This window comes from Herpailurus yagouaroundi, unplaced genomic scaffold, assembly GCF_014898765.1.
Source record: "Herpailurus yagouaroundi ecotype Mexico unplaced genomic scaffold, PumYag 29, whole genome shotgun sequence".
NCBI classification, from domain to species: Eukaryota; Metazoa; Chordata; class Mammalia; order Carnivora; family Felidae; genus Herpailurus; species Herpailurus yagouaroundi.
Window position 1 is genome coordinate 64,962,490 of NW_024412377.1, and position 14,316 is coordinate 64,976,805.

Sequence of the window (14,316 nt, forward strand, 5' to 3'; positions counted from 1 at the left end):
CCTTGTTGTTCACATCTCTGCATCTGTTCTGCTACCGTCCCTCCGTCCATCACTTAGATTAATTATACTCAAGAACGTGGGTCCAGAAGTCACAGCTGGTAGAATCTTGGTCGTACCCACTGTGGCAATTGACGTGTTTGGGCAGCTGACATTCTCTGTGACCTTCAGTTTTCTTTGTTCGCTTTGGTTATGTGGAGAAAATAATTGAAGCTACTTCATAGAGCTGTAAACATGAGCAAGACCGTCCCCGTACAGCAATTCGCATATCGCCTGGCACCTCGTGAACATTCAATGAATGGCTGCCCGTGGTATATTTGTGAGTTCTAGAGACACGGAGAATACCGGTTCCTCGGTATTCATGGTAAGATTTTAGAACCCCAGCAACCTTCCCAGAGATAACCCACAGCCTAACTGCAATTCCCAGGTTAAAATGGTCAAACGGAGACACTTGGATCCATCCTGTCAAATGTCTAACAAGGTTTTGCCTAAACGAGACCAAGGTAGGAAAAGCCTGTGCTCGCAGATGAGAAAAGCGGGGCTTCCAATGGTGAAGCGCATGCCCAGGGCTGCTCCTGGTCACTAGAAAACTGCGGTGGCAGCCAAGATCAGACACCCAGACTTCCAGCCCTGTCTGAAAAAGTAAACCACTGGAATGCTCAAAATTAGGTTTGTTTTTGTTTTGCATATGCAGAATTTTACTGAAAGCTGAAGAAAAATAAGGTCATGTTTGTTGTGATGAATATAAGACGTCACTTAAAATGTAGATACTCAAAGTGTGGTCCATAGACCAGAATATCCAAGTGTGTTAGAAATGCAAGTTCTTGGGGCGCCTGGGTGGCTCTGTTAAGCGTCTGACTTCTGCTCAGGTCATGACCCCTTGGTTCACGAGTTCAGTCCCCACGTCGGGCTCTGTGCTACCAGCTCGGAGCCTGGACCCTGCTTTGGATTTTGTGCCTCCCTTTCTCTCTTCCTCTCCCCACCCCCCCACACCTTCTCTCTCTCTCTCTCTCTCTCTCTCTCGCTCTCGCTCTCGCTCTCGCTTTCTCAAAAATAAACATTAGAAAGGGAGGGAGGGAGGGAGGGAGGGAGGAAGGAAGGAAGGAAGGAAGGAAGGAAGGAAGGAAGGAAACTTCTCAGGTCCCACTCCAGACCTCCCAAACCAGAACCTGCAGGATAACAGGAGCCCCAGGGACAGCTTGACAAGTTCTGGCTGTAGCTGAACCTCTTGCATATTTTGCCCCCCACCATATTCCAAGAAAGTTCAAGGCTCAGTGTTGACGTACTTAGGAAACCAGTATCAATAAGCTTATGAGGGCAGGGATTTCTGTTTTGTCCACTGCCACATCTCCAGCACCTAGAACAACCGGTACCAGGCAAGGATCCGTGTGGTCATTGGGTTCAAACTGGACTCTTTCCAGGAATCTGAAAACGCGGCCTCCCATTTCCTTGCAGAAAAGAATCCATTTTGTGTCATCACCAGGATGTGTCAGGAGTGGAGCACGATTTTCTGGGGCTAGAGCCCAAAACAAACATCGTCCCTGGAAATGGAGTGGGGAGATGGCTGCCAGCAACCAAGCTACACTCCTTTGACAAAGGAGCATTCCTTTGTCACTGAGGACATCACTGCCCCTAAAGCCTCTGGAGCAGAAAGGACACTTGGGACGATGCACATTTAATCCTCAAGGAGCCCGTCATATCCCCATCTCTTTAAAGAGAAGGAGTACCTGAGTGGCTCAGCCGGGTAAGCGTCCGACTCTTGATTTGGGCTCAGGTCATGAACTCGGGGTCGTGGGATCGAGCCCCATGCTCTGTGCTGACAGAATAGAGCCTGTTTGGGATTCTCTCTCCCTCTCTCTCTGCCCCTTTCCCGCTCGTGCACACATGCGCGCGCTCTCTCTCTCTCAAACTTTTTAAAAAAACAGAATTTGAGGCTCAGCAAAGTGCACTAACTTGTCTAGTGTCACACAGTGGCCCAGCCACCATCTCAATCCAGGCCTGTCAAACTCAAGTAGTTCCCACTGTATTTCACAGCTTCTCCATTAATAGGAATAATTATAACGGACTTTGGAATAGCATTTTATGATATTCCAAGTGGTTGTGTGCTTTTTTTTTTTTTTTTTTTTTTTTTTGCGTATATCACTCCTTAGAATTCCCCCAAAGGTTTCATCTCCATTCAAAGGTGGGAAAAGACTGTTTCCGATTCTGTGTCTCCCTCTCTCTCTGCCCCTCCCCCGTTCATGCTCTGTCTCTGTCCCAAAAATAAATAAAAAACGTTGAAAAAAAAATTAAAAAAAAAAAAAAAAAGGGGGGCGCCTGGGTGGCGAAGTCGGTTAAGCGTCCGACTTCAGCCAGGTTGTGATCTCGCGGTCCGTGAGTTCGAGCCCCGCGTCAGGCTCTGGGCTGATGGCTCGGAGCCTGGAGCCTGTTTCCGATTCTGTGTCTCCCTCTCTCTCTGCCCCTCCCCCGTTCATGCTCTGTCTCTCTCTGTCCCAAAAATAAATAAGAAACGTTGAAAAAAAATTTTTTTTAAAAAAACAAAGGTGGGAAAAGAGACTTGGAGAAGTGGGATGACTGGCCACAAACCTAACTTGGTTCATTCAAAGAACTATGAAAGATTGTTCACATTCCCATAGACACACACACACACACACACACACATAAGGTTTGTGGAACATGTAGGTCTGCGAGGTCATTTCCAGATAAAGTCCCAGATTAAAATAAGAATCAGGAGCGACAGATTAAAATAAGAATCAGGAGCGACGGTTCTTAAAATGCATTCCCTGGACCAGCAGCGGCGACACTGGGAACTAGAAATGCGTGTTCTCAGGCCCTTTCCATAAGTACTGAATCAGAAAGTCTGAAGGTGGGGCACAGCCAGCTTTGAACAAGCCTCCCCCGTGCGATTCTGATGCATCCAACGTTAATGAACCACCGCGGTGTTGTTAGGATGAGAGGCTGAGGTCGAATTCAGCTCCGTTCCGTGATTTGAGGCAGGCTAAGCAATCTGAACCTCAGTGTCCTCCTCTGTAGCAAGAAAATAACACCGCTTCCCTCACGGGCTACTTGTGAGAATTCGGGGAGTGTTCATAAAGAGACAACACTAGCCGGGTGCCTGGCGCGGGGCACACGCCCTCAGCACTTTGTAGCTAAGCTTCAAGTGCAGATCCCAGGGGCTGAAAGTTTGACAACACTCTGTGGGGGATCCTGCTGAGAAACAGGCACTCCCATGACCGCCGGTGGGTGTGCAACCTGCTATGATTTCCCTGCAAGACAGTCCGCGGTATCTATGAAAACTTACAAAAGCGCAAGCCCTGTTTTAAGCAATTCCTCTTCTAAGAATTAATCCCACAGATGAGCACACTCAGGTTCTTGGAAGGCCCGCCTACTCCCACGGGAGCCATATGGATGCAAGGTCAGGCGGAGGTTGGAGGAAGGGGGAAGTTGAGGGGTATTTCCAGAGAAATTACTAGGCAGGGAAAAAAAGTTACTCTCCTGTAGGGTAATCTAAAATATAACAATCCGTTTTCCCTTGGGAACTTTTAATTTTTTTTAAGGTTTCATTTATTTTTGAGAGACCACAAGTACGGGAGGGGCGGAGAGAAGGGGACAGAAGATCTGAAACCCGCTCCTCTCTGACAGCAGCCAGCCCAATGTGATGTGAGGCTCGAACTCAGATCATGACCAGAGCCGAAGTCCGACATTGAACATCCTGAGCCACCCAGGTGCCCCTTCCTTGGGAACTTTTTAAAACAATTTTCTGATTGGGATTCTTGCAAGATACATAAATGGATTAATAACAGTCCATTGTCGCTAATATAAATAAGTCGAGAAGAAAGTCAATCTCTGGATGATGGGATTATAAGTGATTTTTAAATTTTCTCCTTTATGCTCTTCTGAGTTTTCAGACTTCTGCTCCGGAATTCAGGACACATTAAATACTATTTTTTAAAACCTCTGTGTAGGACAACCCCAATTTTCTAATAAATGCACGGATCTGTATAAAAGACGTATTAGAAGCATACACACCAAAATGGTGAACAGTTGGTGTCTCTGGATTTACAGGCAATCCTTGTTTTCTTTATAGTTTTCCGTGTCACATACTTTCTGGAATGCATCTGTATTCCTTTTATAAGCAGAAGAACGTCAAGTTCAGGCTGCTGAATAATGCCTTGGCTTTATCTGCCTCATAGGATCATTGCCAGTCCCAAGCGGGCTCCCCTGGTTTCCGAGCTCCGGTGGGAGGGAGCTGCAGCGCTAAGACGCGCCACTAGGGCGCAGCATTGCCTGCGAGATCACGCGGCTGAGCCCCCCCACCACGCTCCCCGCAGCTGACCGCAGGTGTCCCAAGGCAAGGGACGGTGGTGGCAGGAGAACTTGCATCTCTGAATTTCCGAGGCCAACTCGGGAAGAGAGGAGAGGACGCTTTGAGAAAGACGATGTCTCCAGCTGCGGCAAGCTGGAAAGATGGCCAGGTTTGGTGTAGGACAGGCAGGGAAGGATCTATCCGTGGAAGCACCTGATGCGGGTGGGGGTGGGGCAGAACACGGAACAATGGTAGACGGACCCAGGGCGTACCCTCAGGGCCATCAGCGCTGTGACACAGGCCAGTGACACCAGGAGGGTGAACCCTAAAAGCTCCGGGAGGGGAGCTGGGAATGGGGGGCGGGGACTTTAGGGAATGGTACATCATCTGACATCAGAAGGATGAGGAGGAATTACTGATGGGGAAGAGAAAGGGGCGATGAAAAAAATGGGGGCTTCTGGTTGGAGGGAACAGTCAATGGGAGGACCTGGAGAGTGGAGAAAGGGTGACTAAATATGCTGTGCAAAGGCCAGCGCTCTCAGGAAGATGCCAGCTCCTGGGTGGGGGATGGGGGGGTGGGGTAGAGTAGTGAGATCCCTTCAGTGCCCAGAGAAGGAGCATCATGTTCATCCTGAAAGCCTGGGCTCATTCTGAAGGGTTTTGCGCAGGGGAGAAACAGTAGTCAAATCCTAGCTCTGCCACTTGCTATTTTCATGATATGGGAAAAGCCAGTTCCCCTCTCGGAGCCTTAGTTTTCTCATCTGTAAAACGGAGACAGTAAAACCCACTCTTTGGTCTTGCGAAGCTTAAAAGAGGTAAACGCTTGGGGCGCCTGGGTGGCTAAGTTGGATAAGCCTCTGACTTCGGCTCAGGTCATGATCTCAGAGTTCATGGGTTAGAGCCCCATGTTGGGCTCTGTGCTGACAGCTCAGAGCCTGGATCCTGCTACCAATTCTGTGTATCTCTCTCTCTCTCTCTCTCTCTCTCTGCCCCTCTCCCGCTCATACTCCTGTCTCTCTCTCTCTCTCTCTCAAAAATAAATAAATGTTAAAAAAAATTTTTTTTAAAGAGGTAAACGGAGAACCCCAAATCATGACTTTCCTTCCCTGGTCTTTTTATTTTTTCTGCAATAGCATTCGAATGGAAAAACCAGACAAACGCCATTTCCAGTATGGCCACGGTGTCGGCTTGGCAAACATTAGTAGTCCAGGGGGGTCATCCCAGCTAGCTCCCAGTGGCCAGGAAATCATTTCGTCGTGTGTGATTGCAATCAAGAACACGTTCTGCCCTCTTATTCCCGTTTATAATGAAATGTATTTTAATCATGTGCAATCTCCAGGAAAGATGGTAACACAGAGAACAGTCTTTCTTTAAAAAAAAAAAAGAAAAACATAATAAAAAGCTAAAAATAGAGACTAAACCAGCTACTGTATTGAAATGCTAAAGGATGCAACCTCCTGGCACAGATCGAATAATAATGTTGGCTCAGAATGCAAGGGGTGGGGTGGTACCGGGACCCCATTCCCGGGCAGAGTCCCATCAGCTGGCGCTTTCTGGGGTGGGTGCAGGTGGGGACAGATGCAGGAAGCACAGGAACACAGCAGATGTTTCCCTCTGGCCAGAAGAATGAGTGCCCATTTTGCAAGGGCAAAATCTGGACAGTGGAGGAAAAACACGAAGGAATCCCAAGCTGCAGGTAGAGCCTGACAATGTCAAGTGGAGGGAGGAAGGAGAGGCAGAGGACAGAGAAGCGTGGACCACAGCTCTAAGTCGGCGAGTTGAGAGTAGGAAAGAGAGGGTTTGGGCACAGAGAGAGGCAGCCATGGGGAGATGCGTCCGTAAAAGTCAGCTGAGTATTAAGAGGGCGCCCCATCTGAGTAGGGTTTCTCACGCCCGGTTTCCAAAACCACCTGAGGAACATTCCCCAGTTCCCATGCCTCAGGTGTTATCCAAACCAATTGCATCAGTATCTGGGGGTGGCCTGGGGACTGGCATTTTAGGCTCCCCAGGTCATGCCAGGGTTGAGAACCACTGTTCTGGAGATTGAGGGTACTTTCAAATTTTTTTTTTTAAGTTTACTTATTTTGAGAGAGAGAGACAGTTGAGGAGAGGCAGAGAGAGAGAGAGAGAGAGAGAGAGAGAATCCCAAGCAGGCTCCACACTGTCAGTGCAGAGCCCGATGCGGGACTCTAACTCACAAATCGTGAGATCATGACCTGAGCCGAGGTCAGATGCTTAACTGACTGAGTCACCCAGGCACCCCACTACTTGCAAATAATTTAATGACTTTGGGGGTGCTCAGGGGGGCTTTTAAGGCACCGCAGTGTATGAATGTCCTCCGCTGAGCTAACGCTGCGGACGGACGTGTGTCATCCTTTAAATCCACCCAAACACCAGTGAGCCCCCATTTACGGAGATGGCTAACGTTCACCGCGCAATTATTTTGCCTTTTCACCACCTCACTGAATCTCACGACACGCTGTGAAATAACCGCTTCACAGATGCAAGTGTGACATTTCAGGCCCCGGCCCGAGAGCTTCCAGCTAATACGTGGCAGAGGCAGAACTGAGCCAGTACAGCAGCTGCGCCTCGTGTCCTGCCCGGGCCCGCCCTCCCCTCAGCCTGCCTGCCACCCGAAGGAGGGGACGGAGCCAGCCTCTGACCCCAAACCCCACCACTAAGACTCCGTTCGGAGCAGCCTGCGCAAAGGACCCCGGAAGAGCGTTGCATGCAAACAGTAGATGGCCCCAAGACGGCAACGTGTGGGTTGTGGACAGGATGTCTCTGTAGAGACTCTAGTAGGAAGGGAGCTTGCCTTTTGAAAAAAAAAAAAAAAAAAATGAAGCTACTGGAGCCCTGCAGGTGCTCAGTTCTGGGCACGCACCTGCTTCTCTGTTCATTCCCATCCCAGCAACCGCCCTGGCTCCACGTTGCTCTCCTCCCCCTCCCCCTGCCTTCCGTCTAGCCTCAGCCTCTCCGGCCTAAAGAGCTCTTTAAGTTGCACTGCAAAAATAATACACGCTTCGAAGAATAGACTAAGAGAACACGGAAATGGATCACGTGATAGCTTCCCTCTTCTGGTTTCCCAGTCCCAGCTCCCAACACTGCATCTCCGAGGGAAACCTGCAGAATAACGTGGTCTGTGTTTATCCAGACCGCGTACGTGCGGATGCAAACATGCATGCTCACCTGTAATGGGTGTGGTTTGGCTTTGTCTATAAAAATGAAATTTTAGGGGGTGCCTGGTTGGCTCAGGTCACGATCCCAGGGTCACGGGATTGAGCCCTGGGTCGGGCTTTGCGCTGAGCGTGGAGACTGCTTGGGAATCCTCTCTCTCTCCCTCTGCCCCTCCTCTGGTCGTGCTCTCTCTTCTCTCAAAACTTAAAAAAAAAAAAAAATCAAAGAAATCTTAGTATACATATTAAATTACACGCAACCTCATTCTTTCCCCTTAAAAATAGACCGTGGGTATTTTTCTTACTTTTTAAAATTTTTCTCTTTCTTTAAGTAAATCTCTACACCCAATATGGGGCTCAAACTCACACCCCAACGACCAAAAAGAATCACCTGGGCTTCTGACTGGGCCAGCCAGGTGCCCCCACTGTGGACATTTTTCAAGGTGACAAAGGTAGGTCTTCCTCATTCTTGTTAGGAGTTTTACAGAAGTTCGAAATAATAATTCCTAGAATTTACTTACCCTTCCGCAATCAATCGCCAGTGCCATTATTTCTGTGGTTTTTCTACTTAAAAAAAAAAAAAATGCTGTGGTGAATATTCCTGTATGTAGTTTTCTATTCCCCTGACACTGTTGTTTCTTTAAGAGAAATTCCTAGAAGTGAGATTAGCTGGGTCGTAGGCTGTGACCTTTTCAAATTTGGATGGTGATGGCGGTGACGATAAGGATAGAAGCTGACTACATTTAGCATTGACTTTGAAGTGCCAGGCCAACGTTTTTATTTATTTTTGGGACAGAGAGAGACAGAGCATGAACAGGGGAGGGGCAGAGAGAGAGGGAGACACAGAATCGGAAACAGGCTCCAGGCTCCGAGCCATCAGCCCAGAGCCCGACGCGGGGCTCGAACTCCCGGACCGCGAGATGGTGACCTGGCTGAAGTCGGACGCTCAACCGACTGCGCCACCCAGGCGCCCCTCATTGAAGTCTTTTATCAAGTCTATAAGATACATCCTCTTATTGTCCTCATTTCTCATGCAGTGACCTTGAGGCCTACAGAGGTTGGCTCCCTTGCCCCAAATCACATGGCCAGTAAACAGACCGTCCTCCAAAAAGGTGATGCCAATTTCCACTGTAGCAACAGGACCCCTTTCTTCACATCTTCCCCAACAGAGGATGTAATGGTCTCTGTGCGAAGTAACAATCAAAAGGTACCTCTCTTTGGGTTTGCTTCTTACTCCTTGAGGTTGCGTACCTTCTGCGGTCCCTGTCACTACAACCCTGTTTCAGACCATCGTCTCTTCCACTTGGACCAGAGCCTTCGTGGGCACCTGCTGCCAGGATTCCCCCTTCCAGTTCATCCTTCACACTGTCTGAACAGGCTCACCCTCTCCTGAAGCCCTTTGACAAAGTTCTGGTTCCTGGATCTGACCGTTGAGGCCCTGCCAGCCTGTCCAAGTCGGCATTTTCCCTCTGGCCTTCCTGTCCCTTTCCCATCAGCTTTCACAAACCACGTCCACGTACTTCCACATGGACATGCCGTTATCTCTGGAATGGCCTTTCCATCTTTGATATGCCCAGAAAACTCCTACTCATCCTTCAGAGCCCAACCAAAATGGCCCTTCTTAAAATCCAGGTGAAACCAAGAATACCAAAATGTTATCTGTGACAGAGACTCAAGTGATATTTATTTCTGTTATACGCTTTTTTTTCTAAATGTTTTGCAACGAGTAACCATTACTTTCATAAGTAGGAAAAATAAAATAACTTTAATTTTCGAACACGTCTCAGCTGAAACGTTTTAGTCTGTGCTTTTTGGTTTATATTGGGGTCAAAGTAGGTGTCCTTTCCTTCTGAGAAAATTTCCAGAGTGGATGGCATATAGTTGAACCTCAATAAGTGGCTGCTGAATGCACTGATTAATTAACAAGTCAAGCACACCCTCACACACACCTTGGCTGACTTCTAAAGCATAAGCCCCTCATGCATTCAAAAAAAGTCTCCCCCCTCAGCTCCCCTGCCACAGAAACTAGAGATGGGCATGATCCTCCAGCAAGCCCTGATATGTGACAATTTCAGGGCTCCTCTGAGTCTTTGCTGTCTAAGAGAGCAGACATCATCTATGTGACTCAGGGATGGGCCTGTGTCCCACTCCCAAATGCGGAAGGCACAGTCTGCGAGCAAATCCTGCCCCCTCTGATCCCTCGCGTGACCCTAGGTGTGAGGGGCAACCTCTACAAATTAGGCGGCTAGGGACCACGTGTCTCCTTCCTGGGGACTTGTATGGTTTCAGAGAATTCGCTTCTCTCCTCGGGCGGTGTTTGTATGGGTACCTGTGTATCAGCTATCTATTGCTACGTAATAAACATTCCAAGCAGTGTCTTAAAACAGTGAGGGTTCGTTACTTTACCTGATTCTGTGGGTTGGCTGGGTGATCTTCGGCTGGTTCACCTGGCCTCCCTCATGCAGCTGCGTTGGTTGCCGGAAGGTCTAAGATGGCCCCTGCCTGGTAGTTTAGGCTGGCTGTTGGCTGGGACACCTTGGTGCCCCTCCGTACGGCTTCTCATCTTCCAATAGGCTAGACCGGCTTCCTTGCATGGGCCTCAGGACGGTGTTCTAAGAGGAAAAGGTCCCAGTCCCCCAAGCACTTACGAAGCCTCTGTTTACCCAGTGTTTACTGGTATCCCATTGACCAAAGCAGGTCACCTGGCCAAGAGTAGCGTCAGCTGGGGAGGAGGCTTGGCCCCTGCCCCTCGATGGGAGCAGTGGCAGAGGGGACAAAGCTGGATCCCCACTTAGCTGCTGGACCAGCGAGATTATAGATGGGTGTGTCCACCCATTGGTGGGGAGACGTCAAAGGGAGCAGATGTGGGGGCGCCTGGGTGGCTCAGTCGGTTAAGCGTCCAGCTTCGGCTCAGGGGTCATGATCTCACGGTCCGTGAGTTCGAGCCCCGCGTCAGGCTCTGTGCTGACATCTCGGAGCCTGGAGCCTGCTTCGGATTCTGTGTCTCCCTCTCTCTCTGACCCTCCCCTGTTCATGCTCTGTCTCTCTCTGTCTCAAAAATAAAGAAACATTAAAAAAAATTAAAAAAAAAAAAGGAGCAGATGTGGATGACACCCACACCTGGGCCTGCACTAGGGGAGCTAGAGCCCCAAGACCACCCCTGGGTGTCCCCTAGTCCCCAGGCTCTCCGAGCCTCAGTGCTAAACAGGATAGGACTTGAGGAAAGCCACTGTGGTGGGGAAGGAAGGTGGGTCCTGGGGAGAAGCCAGTCCCCGTGGAAGGGGGGGTGGTTTCCAAAAGCTGGAGAGAGGCCTGACAGTTTCTTAGTTCCAAGACGTGCGTCTGGCTGCCAGCCTCTTGCTGGGAGACAGAGCTCAGGACCAGCTCTAGCTGAGGCCACGCTCTTCCTGGGAAGTACCCGCCAGTGGCTGGGCGTGGCAGGGGCACTCGGGCCCGGCCATTTCTGTCCAGTGCGAGTCTTCTAAGAACAATCTTTGCTCTACAACTGCATGCTGCCCTGGCCAAATGTCAGAGCTGTACCACCGTCTGAGGGTCTCCCTGAGTCGTCCCCTTGCCCTCATCTTTCATGGGCCTTATGCCCCCTGAGCCCTCTGCTCTGCTATGATTATTGAGCATTTATTATGCCCCAGGCACCGTGCTAAGTGATCTGTGCGCGTTGCCATTTAGTCCCCACGGCAATGTATGAAGCAGGGGCTGATATCATCCCCATTCTCTGGGTGAGGAAACTGAGGAGCAGAGAGATTATACGGCTGGCCCGGAGGCCTTCGGCCAGTACGAGGCCAGGCCGGGTGTTTGAGTCTGCGCCTCCGGAGGGCAGGTTCCTGGGCCGCGACTGGGCAGTCTCATTCCTATGGCCTCCCAGCCTCAGGTTTTCTAGACTTTCATTTCCTCCAAACTGAAAACACCACACTTCAGTTCTTGGAATCTAATTTTGGAATGAAGTTTCCTGGGACTCGGGTCAGACATTCATCAGCAAGAGCTAAAATTAAAGGCTTCTCCTCAGCGTGCCTGTGTCAGAATGGCCCCCACGGAGACTTGAGTCTGACTTGAGTCAGAAGGGAGGCACCCCGTGCGCGTGGAGCATGAGCGAGGCTCAGTTTCCCCAGCTTCGGCAGGGACTCACAAGCCAAAAGACCTGAACTGGGTGGATGCTGCAGGTTCGAGGAAGGGCGAGGTCTGTTGACCCCTCGCACCAGAAATGCACCCCAGTGAATGACATGACGGGGGGGGGGTTCCCCGCACGGCGCCCGCCTCACCACAGAAGCACAGGGTTCCCTGCCCCAGGGAGGACCAGCCCCTCACCATGAGTCAGGAGGACCGAGAACGCCTCTGGTGGGGAACCAACTCCTGTACCCCTCGAGTAGTGCCATCAGAACACATTGACAGCCTCCCACGAAGCCTCCGCTAAACTCTTCCACTGGTCAGAATCCTCACGCCATCCGTGACGCCTGACCCATACATCTGTGTCGCCTAGATATCCTCCTAGATATCCGCCCACTACCGCCCGCGAGGAGGAATCCTTCAAACTCCCTGCAGGGATTGCTCACATCAAACGAATGAAACAGACATAGCAGAACAAAATCGAAAGGGAGCAGAGCAGGCCACCGCGAAATGTGCCGCTTTGACGCGGGGATTATTTTGAGCTGAAGGCAATCAAGACCCACCCGACTCAGGGAAACTTTTACCTCTCCCTAACGTGCCTGAAAGAATTTAGATAAAGGTCCTGTGTCAGAAGGAGAGCTATTGCCAAAGAAACCTTGTTATCTGAAAGACTTATCTGCATGGCAGGGCAAACGTTTGATTACCATACATCTGTGCTTATCTGCTCTTCTCCCCTTGGAAGCCCCAAGCTGCTAACTCACCTGAACCCCTCGGTCTGAGGGCTCCTGGCCCAGGCCACCTCCAGCGGCCAGCCCGCCTGGCCCTCTCCCTGTGTCCCTCCCGCCACAAGGCCAGTTGCACGCCCTGCCAAGAAGACCGGGCCCCAGCCGCCAGCCTCCAGCACAGACGTTGAGATGCAAAGGCCGGGCCTTGTCATCCAGTGAAGCCCAGGCCAGATGCGCCTCCCCTACTGGCGCCAGGGCTGGAGCCTTCTCCCCGAAAGGAAGTGCCTGCACCAGGGCGGTCCCGGAGCGAACCCTGCCACTCCACTGGGTGCCCCCAACGCACAGGCGACCTCAGCGCGCAGAGTGAGTGGGTGCTGTCAATGCCACTGATCCACCGCCCTCGCCACCACCAGTCCTGGACTGACAAACACCTAGATCGGTTGACCTCGGCCGCCGCCTGTTGGCCTTTCCTTTGGAGACCATCACTGCTTTCACGGAACACAAGAAGCCTGACTGTCAGCTTCGTAGACGTCCGACCCCTGCCAGGACTTAGAATGCAAGAACCCCAAAGCCTTGAGCTGCATCAGCTGCCAGAGACCGTTCACAGGGGCCTGGAAGCTGCTGCACGTGCCCTGTGGGACCAAGGATTGTCCTTCCACCAGACAGGACCTGAGGCCCCCGAGGCCCGGCTGCCGGGCCTGGCAGAGGTGGCCGCCGCCGTCTCGGCAAAGGTGAAGTCAGAAGCTGAGGTCACAGGCCCCCGAGTGAGCAGAACCCCACCTGCCCCGTCTATGCAAAGACCCTCGGCTCCCTCATTAATCTCCAAGTGCACATGTGCTTGCATACAGGCCCTACGAGTGGCCCTACGCCTGTGACCCGTGTCCCCGTATTTGTACCAAGAAGCACCAAGCTCAACTGCCCAAGACCCACGGGCAGCTGCAGCCTCAGAGCCCTGCAGGGCCACCTTGGAACAGGCCTCTGCCACTGCCCCCCTGAAGCCAGCACACTCCCATGCCACAGGTGGTGGAGGGAGGTGGGGGGGGGGTGGACAGGCACTGGAGCCGCGATCACAGCGGGGGTCCAGGAACCTGGGGCTCCTCCTGATGGTGGGGCTCAGGTAGGCCCCAGGAGGACCAACTGGGGAGCTACCACTGTGGAACAGAGAAATGAACCTGCAAAGAGCCAGACGTCCCCCCAAGAAGATGCCAGAGCCAGGGGGCAAGAGCCGCGGGCCTGGGGGCGTCTGTGAGTTGTACGGGAAGCATTTTACCAACAGCAGCAACCTGACAGTGCGCTGGTGCTCGCACACGCGAGCTCTGATCCTACGCCTGCGCCCAGAGCAGTGAGCTCTATACCACTACCGCATGCGCAGTCTGGGGCCGGGCAGCTCCCGCTCTGCGTGTCGCCACCGCGGCATGTCTTTTGGCCCGGGTGCCACCTTGGACAACCAGCTGTGGCAGAAGCACCCCCAGATGGGTGGGGAGGCCTGAGCCACAGGAATGCCCTCTCTGCTGCCCTTGGTACCTTGTACACTTCTGTCGACCTCCTTGTCCTTCCTCTGCTGCCAGCAAATCCTCCCGCCCTGTCACACACACACACACACACACACACGCACAAGGTATATAAGCCTCCGTTGCCTGATTGCCTCTGGGTCTCACATTTTTATGGGGCTCCTGTATGTACACATTAAATTTGTTTTTCTCCCGTTAATCTGTCTTATGTCAATTTAATTATTAGATCAGCCAAAGAACCTAGAAGGGAAGAGGGAAACATTTTTTCCACTCCTCTAAATCAACCAGTGCAAACCTGGCTTCTGGCCCAGGTACGTTGTCTTGGAAAATTACTAAGTCACCGTAAGAACCTGGGGAAATCACTTACCTCTTTGCGCCTCAGTTTTCTCATCTGTAAAAGGAGCGTAATAATAATACTTATCTCGTAACATTTTTACAAGGATTGCACAAAAGGGTGCTTGCAAAGTGCTCAGCACAGC

General features: G+C 51.4%; 1 pseudogene; it reads left to right on the top strand.

The window, feature by feature from the left end:
- Positions 1-11,177: 11,177 nt before the first annotated feature.
- On the top strand, positions 11,178-13,816 carry LOC121041797 (zinc finger protein 296-like; annotated as a pseudogene).
- Positions 13,817-14,316: the final 500 nt, after the last annotated feature.